Below are 7,877 nucleotides of genomic sequence, written 5' to 3' on the forward strand. Positions count from 1 at the left end.
GTTCATAGGACTATGCTCAAGGTGGATTCGTCATTCATACGTGCCATTCTTGCTACATTCACCATCTTTTTTTAAAACATTCGCTAGACAAAACTTGCCTCTCTACTCTCACTTTCCTTTTCAAGTGGTACTTGAAAAAGTTGATGAGAGATTGACCAGAGAGGAAGTGTTTGTCTCCAATCCTTTCAGACGCGTCCACCAGATACATTCTTTCGCCATAGCCACAAGGATGATGAAAATAAGCTCTTCCTTCCCGTTTGAAGGAAGGAGGTGTGACAATATTGACGATAGACTCAAGCGAAAACCGACTCGTCCCACACGTGACAGCAAGTTGTTCGACATAAGCCCCAGGTCGGAAATTGTTGGACACTGAACGAGTGCGTGCAGAACGGTTTCGTCGCTCTGACCGCATCTCGGGCAGGTCGGCCCCGTGTTCTCGAGCCGTGTCTGTAGAGCTTATCCCGAACGGGTGCGCTTCGCAGATATATATAGATAGATAGATAGATAGGTAGGTAGATAGATAGATAGATAGATAGTAGATAGATAGATAGATAGATATGTTTCTTTATTAGCCACACAGGGCTGCACACAGATAGAACAATTACAGGTAGAGCTTTTCTTTTGAAGGTATTAAAAAAAAAAAAAAAAAAAGGAAGGGGGAGGTTCGATCAAAAGGGATCGTAAAAGGAGAGAAAGAGGACAAAAATAAGGGGGGTTAAAAAAACAAAAAAAAAAAAAAGGGGAGGGGGGGGGGAGAGGGAAAAAAAAAATGATCAATAGGGATCGTTATCACAGAAATGTCAATATGAAGTGTAAAGGGGAGGACAGGTGAGGTTACCCGTGAAAGAAAAGCCTGCGGAAAAGACCACGGTAACCTCGGTCAATGAAGTCACATTTATATTTCTTTTTTTTTTTTTTTTTTTTTGAAAATAAGCAACTCTCTGTTTCGATTTCTGGGTTCATAGGACTATGCTCAGGTGGCTTCGTCATTCATACGTGCCATTCTTGCTACATTCACCCATCTTTTTTTAAAACATTCGCTAGACAAAACTTGCCTCTCTACTCTCACTTTCCTTTTCAAGTGGTACTTGAAGAAGTTGATGAGAGATTGACCAGAGAGGAAAGTGTTTGTCTCCATCCTTTCAGACGCGTCCACCAGTACTTCTTTCTTTCGCATAGCCACAAGGATGATGAAAATAGCTCTTCCTTCCCGTTTGAAGGAAGGAGGCGTGACAATATTGACGATAGACTCAGCTGATAAACCGACTCGTCCCACACGTGACAGCAGTTGTTCGACATAAGCCCACAGGTCGGAAATTGTTGACACTGAACGAGTGCGTGCAGAACGGTTTCGTCGCTCTGACCGCATCTCGGGCAGGTCGGCCCCGTGTTTCTCTCGAGCCGTGTCTGTAGAGCTTATCCCGAACGGGTAGCGCTTCTCGGTAGCACTGCCAGGCCAGGGATCTCTGGAATTTTCCATGGGCCCTGGCCCGAAAGTCGTCCCGAACAGGCGGGTCAGGTACTCCTCGTCGACTCCAGGTTCGCCCCGAGCTCGTCGTCGTACCTCCCCTCCACTAAACCCCTATAGAATGCTTTGGTTGTGTTGAAGTCACTTAAGGTCGACCCAGGACGGCAGAGTTGCTTGAGAGCAACGCGACACTCGCGATAGATAGATAGATAGAGATAGATAGTAGATAGATAGATAGATAGATAAATTGATAGATAGATAGGTAGATAGATAGATAGATAGATAGATAGATAGATAGATAGATAGATAGATAGATAGATAACTTTCTTTTATTAGCCACACAGTGCTGAAAACAGAGGGGACAAATACAAATGCAGAGCTTTTCTTTCGAGGGTGGAAAAAAAAAAAAATGTAAGATTGCGATCAAAAGGGATCGAGGGAGGAAAAAAAAAGGAAAAAAAAAGAAAATCGTGTATCACAGAAATAATGGTGTAAACATTGATATAACAAGATTGGTTTCATCCGTGGGAAGAAAAGCCTACAGAAAAGACCACGGGAACTCCAGTCAGGAGGAAATAAACACATGAGGTCAAAATGCTCTCTTTCTTTCTTTTTTTTTACGATCTACAGGATCATGCCTCAAAATGGTTTCGTTACTAGCACGCACCATCTTTGCAACATTCACCCATCTTTTTTTGAATCTTTCGCGAGACAAAACTTCCTCTCCATTCTCACCTTCCTTTTCAGTGCTGTACTTGAAAAAGTTGATGAGCGATGGGCCAGAGAGGTATTGTTTGTCTCTAATCCTTTCGCTCGAGTCCACCACACACATTTTTTTCACCATGGCCACCAGTACGATGAAAACTGCCTTGCCTTCCCGGTTGAGGGAAGGGGGCGGAGCAATTCTCACGATAGACTCGGCCGATAGGCGGATTCGTCCCACACTGACAGCAGCCGTTCGGCATAAGCCCACAGTCTGAAATGGTTGGACATTGCACGAGTGCGTGCAGAACGGTTTCGTCGCTCTGACCGCATCTCGGGCAAGTCGGTCCAGTGTGTCTGGAACCGTGTCTGTAGAGCTTATCCCGAACAGGTAATGCTTCTCGATAGCACTGCCAGGCCAGGGATCTTTGGTGATTTGTTCATAGGTCCCGGCCCGAAAGTTGTCCTGAACAGGCGGGTCAGGTGTTCCTCGTCGACGCCCAGACTCTGCCCGAGTTCGTCGTCGCACCTCCCCTCCACTAATCCTCTATAGAATGCCTTGTTGTGATGGAGTCGCACAAGTTCGATCCCGGACGGCATAGTTGCTTGAGAGCAACGCGACACTCTCGCGGTGCCATTCGCCTAGCCTCGGTCTCTGCTTGATCCATGACTGTAGTTCGTCCAAGGAAAAGCTGCGGGAAAGCGCGCCGCACAAAGGCGACCACCCCTGTTCACCGTTGTCTATGAAGCGCCGGAGATAGATAGATAGATAGATAGATAGGTAGATAATAGATAGATAGAAGATAGATAGATAGGTAGGTAGATAGGTAGATTAGATAGATATATAGATAGATGATAATAGGTAGATAGGTAGATAGATAGATAGATAGATAGATAGATAGATAGATAGATAGATAGATAGGTAGATAGATAGATAGATAGATAGATAGATTGATAGATAGATAGATAGATAGATAGATAGATATGTTTCTTTATTAGCCACACAGGGCTGCACACAGATAGAACAAATTACAAGGTAGAGCTTTTCTTTTGAAGGTTTAAAAAAAAAAAAAAAAAAAAGAAGGGGGAGTTTCGATCAAAAGGGATCGTAAAAGGAGAGAAAGAGGACAAAAAAAGGGGGGTTAAAAAAAAGGGGGAGAGGAAGACAAAAAAGAGAAAAAAAAAAAAAAATTGATCAATAGGGATCGTTATCACAGAAATGTCAATATGAAGTGTAAAGGGGAGGACAGGTGAGGTTTACCCGTGGAAAGAAAAGCCTACGGAAAAGACCACGGTAACCTCGGTCAATGGAGTCACATGTTATATTTCTTTTTTTTTTTTTTTTTGCAAATAAGCAACTCTCTGTTTTCAATTTCTGGGTTCATAGGATCATGCTCAAGGTGGCTTCGTCATTCATACGTGCCATTCTTGCTACATTCACCCATCTTTTTTTAAAACATTCGCTAGACAAAACTTGCCTCTCTACTCTCACTTTCCTTTTCAAGTGGTACTTGAAGAAGTTGATGAGATTGACCAGAGAGGAAAGTGTTTGTCTCCAATCCTTTCAGACGCGTCCACCAGATACATTCTTTCGCCATAGCCACAAGGATGATGAAAATAGCTCTTCCTTCCCGTTTGAAGGAGGGAGGCGTGACAATATTAACGATAGACTCAGCTGATAAACCGACTCGTCCCACACGTGACAGCAGTTGTTCGACATAAGCCCACAGGTCGGAAATTGTTGGACACTGAACGAGTGCGTGCAGAACGGTTTCGTCGCTCTGACCGCATCTCGGGCAGGTCGGCCCCGTGTTTCTCGAGCCGTGTCTGTAGAGCTTATCCCGAACGGGTAGCGCTTCTCGGTAGCACTGCCAGGCCAGGGATCTCTGGAAGTTGTCCATGGGCCCTGGCCCAAAGTCGTCCTGAACAGGCGGGTCAGGTACTCCTCGTCGACGTCCAGGTTCGCCCCGAGCTCGTCGTCGTACCTCCCCTCCACTAACCCCCTATAGAATGCTTTGGTTGTGTTGAAGTCACTCAAGGTCGACCCAGGACGGCAGAGTTGCTTGAGAGCAACGCGACACTCGCGTTGCCATTCGCCCTTCTCGGCCTCTTTTTGATCCACGACTGCAGTTCGGTCATGGAGACGAGCTGCGGGAAAGCGTGCCTCACAAACGGCGACCACGCCTGTTCACCGTCGTCTACATAGAGCCAGAGATGTCGCAGTCTCAGCGCGTGTCTGCGCATCATCAACCACGGCATGCCCAGCCCTCCTTTTAACGGGTGTTGACAGCAAATGGATCGCCTGACCATCGGGACGCATCCTTTCCACAAGAAGCGAAAGAGAATGCGTTGTAGTTTGGTGATGGTAGGGTCGGGACAAGGTACGACGGTCAGGCGGTAGTAGATGACGGACGCGATGTACGTGTTCGCCACCTGCGCCCGACCTTTTAGGGACAGTTTCCTCTCGGCCCATTGCCGGGCGAGAGTGACCACCCTACTCGTTATCTCGTTCCAGTTCTTCTCCACTTGGCGGTCCGGACCAAACCAGACCCCGAGCAACTCAACCGGGCCGTCGGTCCAGCGTCCCACGACGGAGGCGCTGGTGGACGGCATGGGCTTGCTTCTCCAGGTGCCTAGTCGCAAGCCCACTGACTTTTCCCGGTGATTTTCGCTCCTGTCACCGCTTCGTAGTTTTTCAGTGTCTCGCCGACCTGCTCGATATGCTCGTGGCTAGACACTATGACGGTGACGTCGTCCGCGTATGCAGACACGCTCGTCCCGCATCCCAGTTCTCGCGGGATGCCTCTCAAGGTTGCCAGCTTCCGCAATAATGGCTCGAGAGTCAATACGTATAGAAGCGCCGAGAGGGGGCATCCCTGACGGACCGAACGTGCGATGTCGAAGGGTCTTGATAGATGTCCATTCACGCGAATTACCGAACGGATGCCTCTGTACAAAGCGGTATCCAGCCGCGGAAGACGGGACCGAAGCCAGCCGCTCCGAGGACCGCCTCCAAGTATCGATGGTCCACCCTATCGAAAGCTTTCGATTGATCCAAATTGATCAGCGCCCCACCCATGCCAGGTTCGTTAACTACCCTGTCTATGATGTAGCGCATCAGGTGGAGGTTGTCATGGATGGTCCGGCCTGGCACGGCGCATGTTGCGCCTTGTCGACCAGTTTTCTCGATGACAAGCGCCAACCTCTTGGCTAGCACCTTGGCCAAAATTTTCAAGTCTGCATTAAGCAGAGTGATGGGCCTAAAGTTATCTATTACATTTCCCTTGTTTAGATCTTTCTTCAGCAGTGTTACGGCTCCTCGGCTCACAAAACCAGGAATGCTCCCGTTTTGCTGCCAGTTGCAGTACACCGCCGCCAAGAGATCTCCAAACAAGTCTGGCATACAATTGTAAAGCTCGTAGGGTAGACCATCCAAACCCGGTGATTTGTCCCTCGAGCATTCTGCCATCGCTTCCCGCACTTCCGCCGCCGTGATGGCACCTTCGCAGCACCCTGCCTTTCTTGTCGAGAGTCGTGGTAGGCTATGTAGGTAGGCACTGAAGTCCATCCTACGTTCTTGCCCCCCACTCGTTCCGAACAGTCGGGCAAAATGCTGCTGAAAGGCCTCACACATTTTACTTGGCTCGAGCAATTCGCGCCCCTGTTCATCTACCAGTGACCGAATGGTGGCTTTGTTGCCCTGTTGCGCCTCTGCCACCCGGGCCTCTCTCGCGGCTCCAACACCTTCGTTCCTTAGAGCACGCATCCTAGCTCTGACAGCACATCCTTCGTGTTTGGCGTTGAAGTGTTGGTCGAGGGCCAACCTCGCCGCCAAAACGTCGGATGCGATGCCGCTTCTAATTGCCTCTTCTAGCTTCTTAACTAGCTCACCCTCTACTCTATTTCTATCTATGGCTAGTGCTTTGCTGTACCTAATCGCTTCTGCTTTTACTGCTCTCTTGAGGGCAAACCACCATTTGTTGTTGATGATGGCTCCCGTCAAAGCCCTCTTTACTAGTGTGCTAATCCGGTCTCTGAAAACTTGTCTCGATGGGAAAGACGCGTTTAGTTTCCAGTATCCGGGACCCTGCCTAAGTGTCTTACCTAAGTCTAGCGTACATGTCACAAGTTTGTGATCCGTGTAGCTGACTATGTGGAATTGTGGACATCCTATGCTATCTCTATCTACTGTCCTACACAGTATCCTATCTAGATACGATCTCGACGACCCGATGCGGTTGCTCCATGTCCACGTTGGCGCATTCGGGTGGTCTAGTCGGAACCTGTCAGACAGTTGAAAGCGTCTGAGCAGGTCTCTGAGGCATTTGCATCCCCGTCTATTCCTATCTCTACCCACGTAGTCTACATGCGTGTCCAAGGTAGCATTCCAATCCCCCACTAAGAGTAAAGGACGAGACGTTCCCAAGAAAACTTCTAGACGTTGAAGGAAATACGCCCGACCTGTTAAGGGCGGTGCGTAAACTGATACGAGTCGAAAAGCGCATCCATTGCTGCCGTCGACATCCAGGACGACCAGTCTACCCTCCGGGTCTACGAATATTGTCCTTACTTTGAGATCCAGACTCTTGTCAAAAAGTACCGCGGTGCCACTACCGCCCATTCTCGGCAGACAGGGGGAAAAATAAATGTTGAACTGTCCGCCAAACATGGTCTTTAGGGCCCGCGGATTGTGGAGTCTGGTCTCGCTTATGGCTATGATTTCTAACTTATGTGACTTTATGTCATTTAAGAGGTACCCTTGTTTCCAAGGGGACCCCAAGCCACGCGCATTTACACAACCAATCTTGATCATAGTTCTAATGAATTAGAATACAGAGGGTTACTTACTGCTCGAAAGTTTTTGCGCAGTAAGTAACCCTCAGATAGATAGATATGTTTCTTTATTAGCCACACAGGGCTGCACACAGATAGAACAAATTACAAGGTAGAGCTTTTCTTTTGAAGGTTTAAAAAAAAAAAAAAAAAAAAAAAAAAAGGAAGGGGGAGTTTCGATCAAAAGGGATCGTAAAAGGAGAGAAGAGGACAAAAAAAAGGGGGGTTAAAAAAAAAAAAAAAAAAAAACGGGGAGGAGGGAGAGGAAAAAAAATTGATCAATAAGGATCGTTATCACAGAAATGTCAATATGAAGTGTAAAGGGGAGGACAGGTGAGGTTTACCGTGGAAAGAAAAGCCTGCGGAAAAGACCACGGTAACCTCGGTCAATGAAGTCACATTTTATATTCTTTTTTTTTTTTTTTTGCAAATAAGCAACTCTCTGTTTTCGATTTCGGGTTCATAGGACTATGCTCAAGGTGGATTCGTCATTCATACGTGCCATTCTTGCTACATTCACCCATCTTTTTTTAAAACATTCGCTAGACAAAACTTGCCTCTCTACTCTCACTTTCCTTTTCAAGTGGTACTTGAAGAAGTTGATGAGAGATTGACCAGAGAGGAAAGTGTTTGTCTCCAATCCTTTCAGACGCGTCCACCAGATACATTCTTTCGCCATAGCCACAAGGATGATGAAAATAGCTCTTCCTTCCCGTTTGAAGGAAGGAGGCGTGACAATATTGACGATAGACTCAGCTGATAAACCGACTCGTCCCACACGTGACAGCAGTTGTTCGACATAAGCCCACAGGTCGGAAATTGTTGGACACTGAACGAGTGCGTGCAGAACGGTTTCGTCGCTCTGACCGCATCT

General features: G+C 47.4%; 1 long non-coding RNA gene across 1 annotated transcript in view; it reads left to right on the forward strand.

Moving 5' to 3' along the window:
• The first annotated feature begins 3,809 nt into the window (after nt 1–3,809).
• LOC118763547 overlaps nt 3,810–7,877 on the forward strand; it is an 11,726-nt gene continuing 7,658 nt past the window's right edge. The window contains exon 1 of the long non-coding RNA XR_004999304.1: nt 3,810–3,820. This is a non-coding gene — a long non-coding RNA (uncharacterized LOC118763547). The remainder of the gene's footprint in view (nt 3,821–7,877) is intronic.

The sequence above is a fragment of the Octopus sinensis genome, linkage group LG5 (assembly GCF_006345805.1).
Source record: "Octopus sinensis linkage group LG5, ASM634580v1, whole genome shotgun sequence".
Lineage (NCBI taxonomy): Eukaryota > Metazoa > Mollusca > Cephalopoda > Octopoda > Octopodidae > Octopus > Octopus sinensis.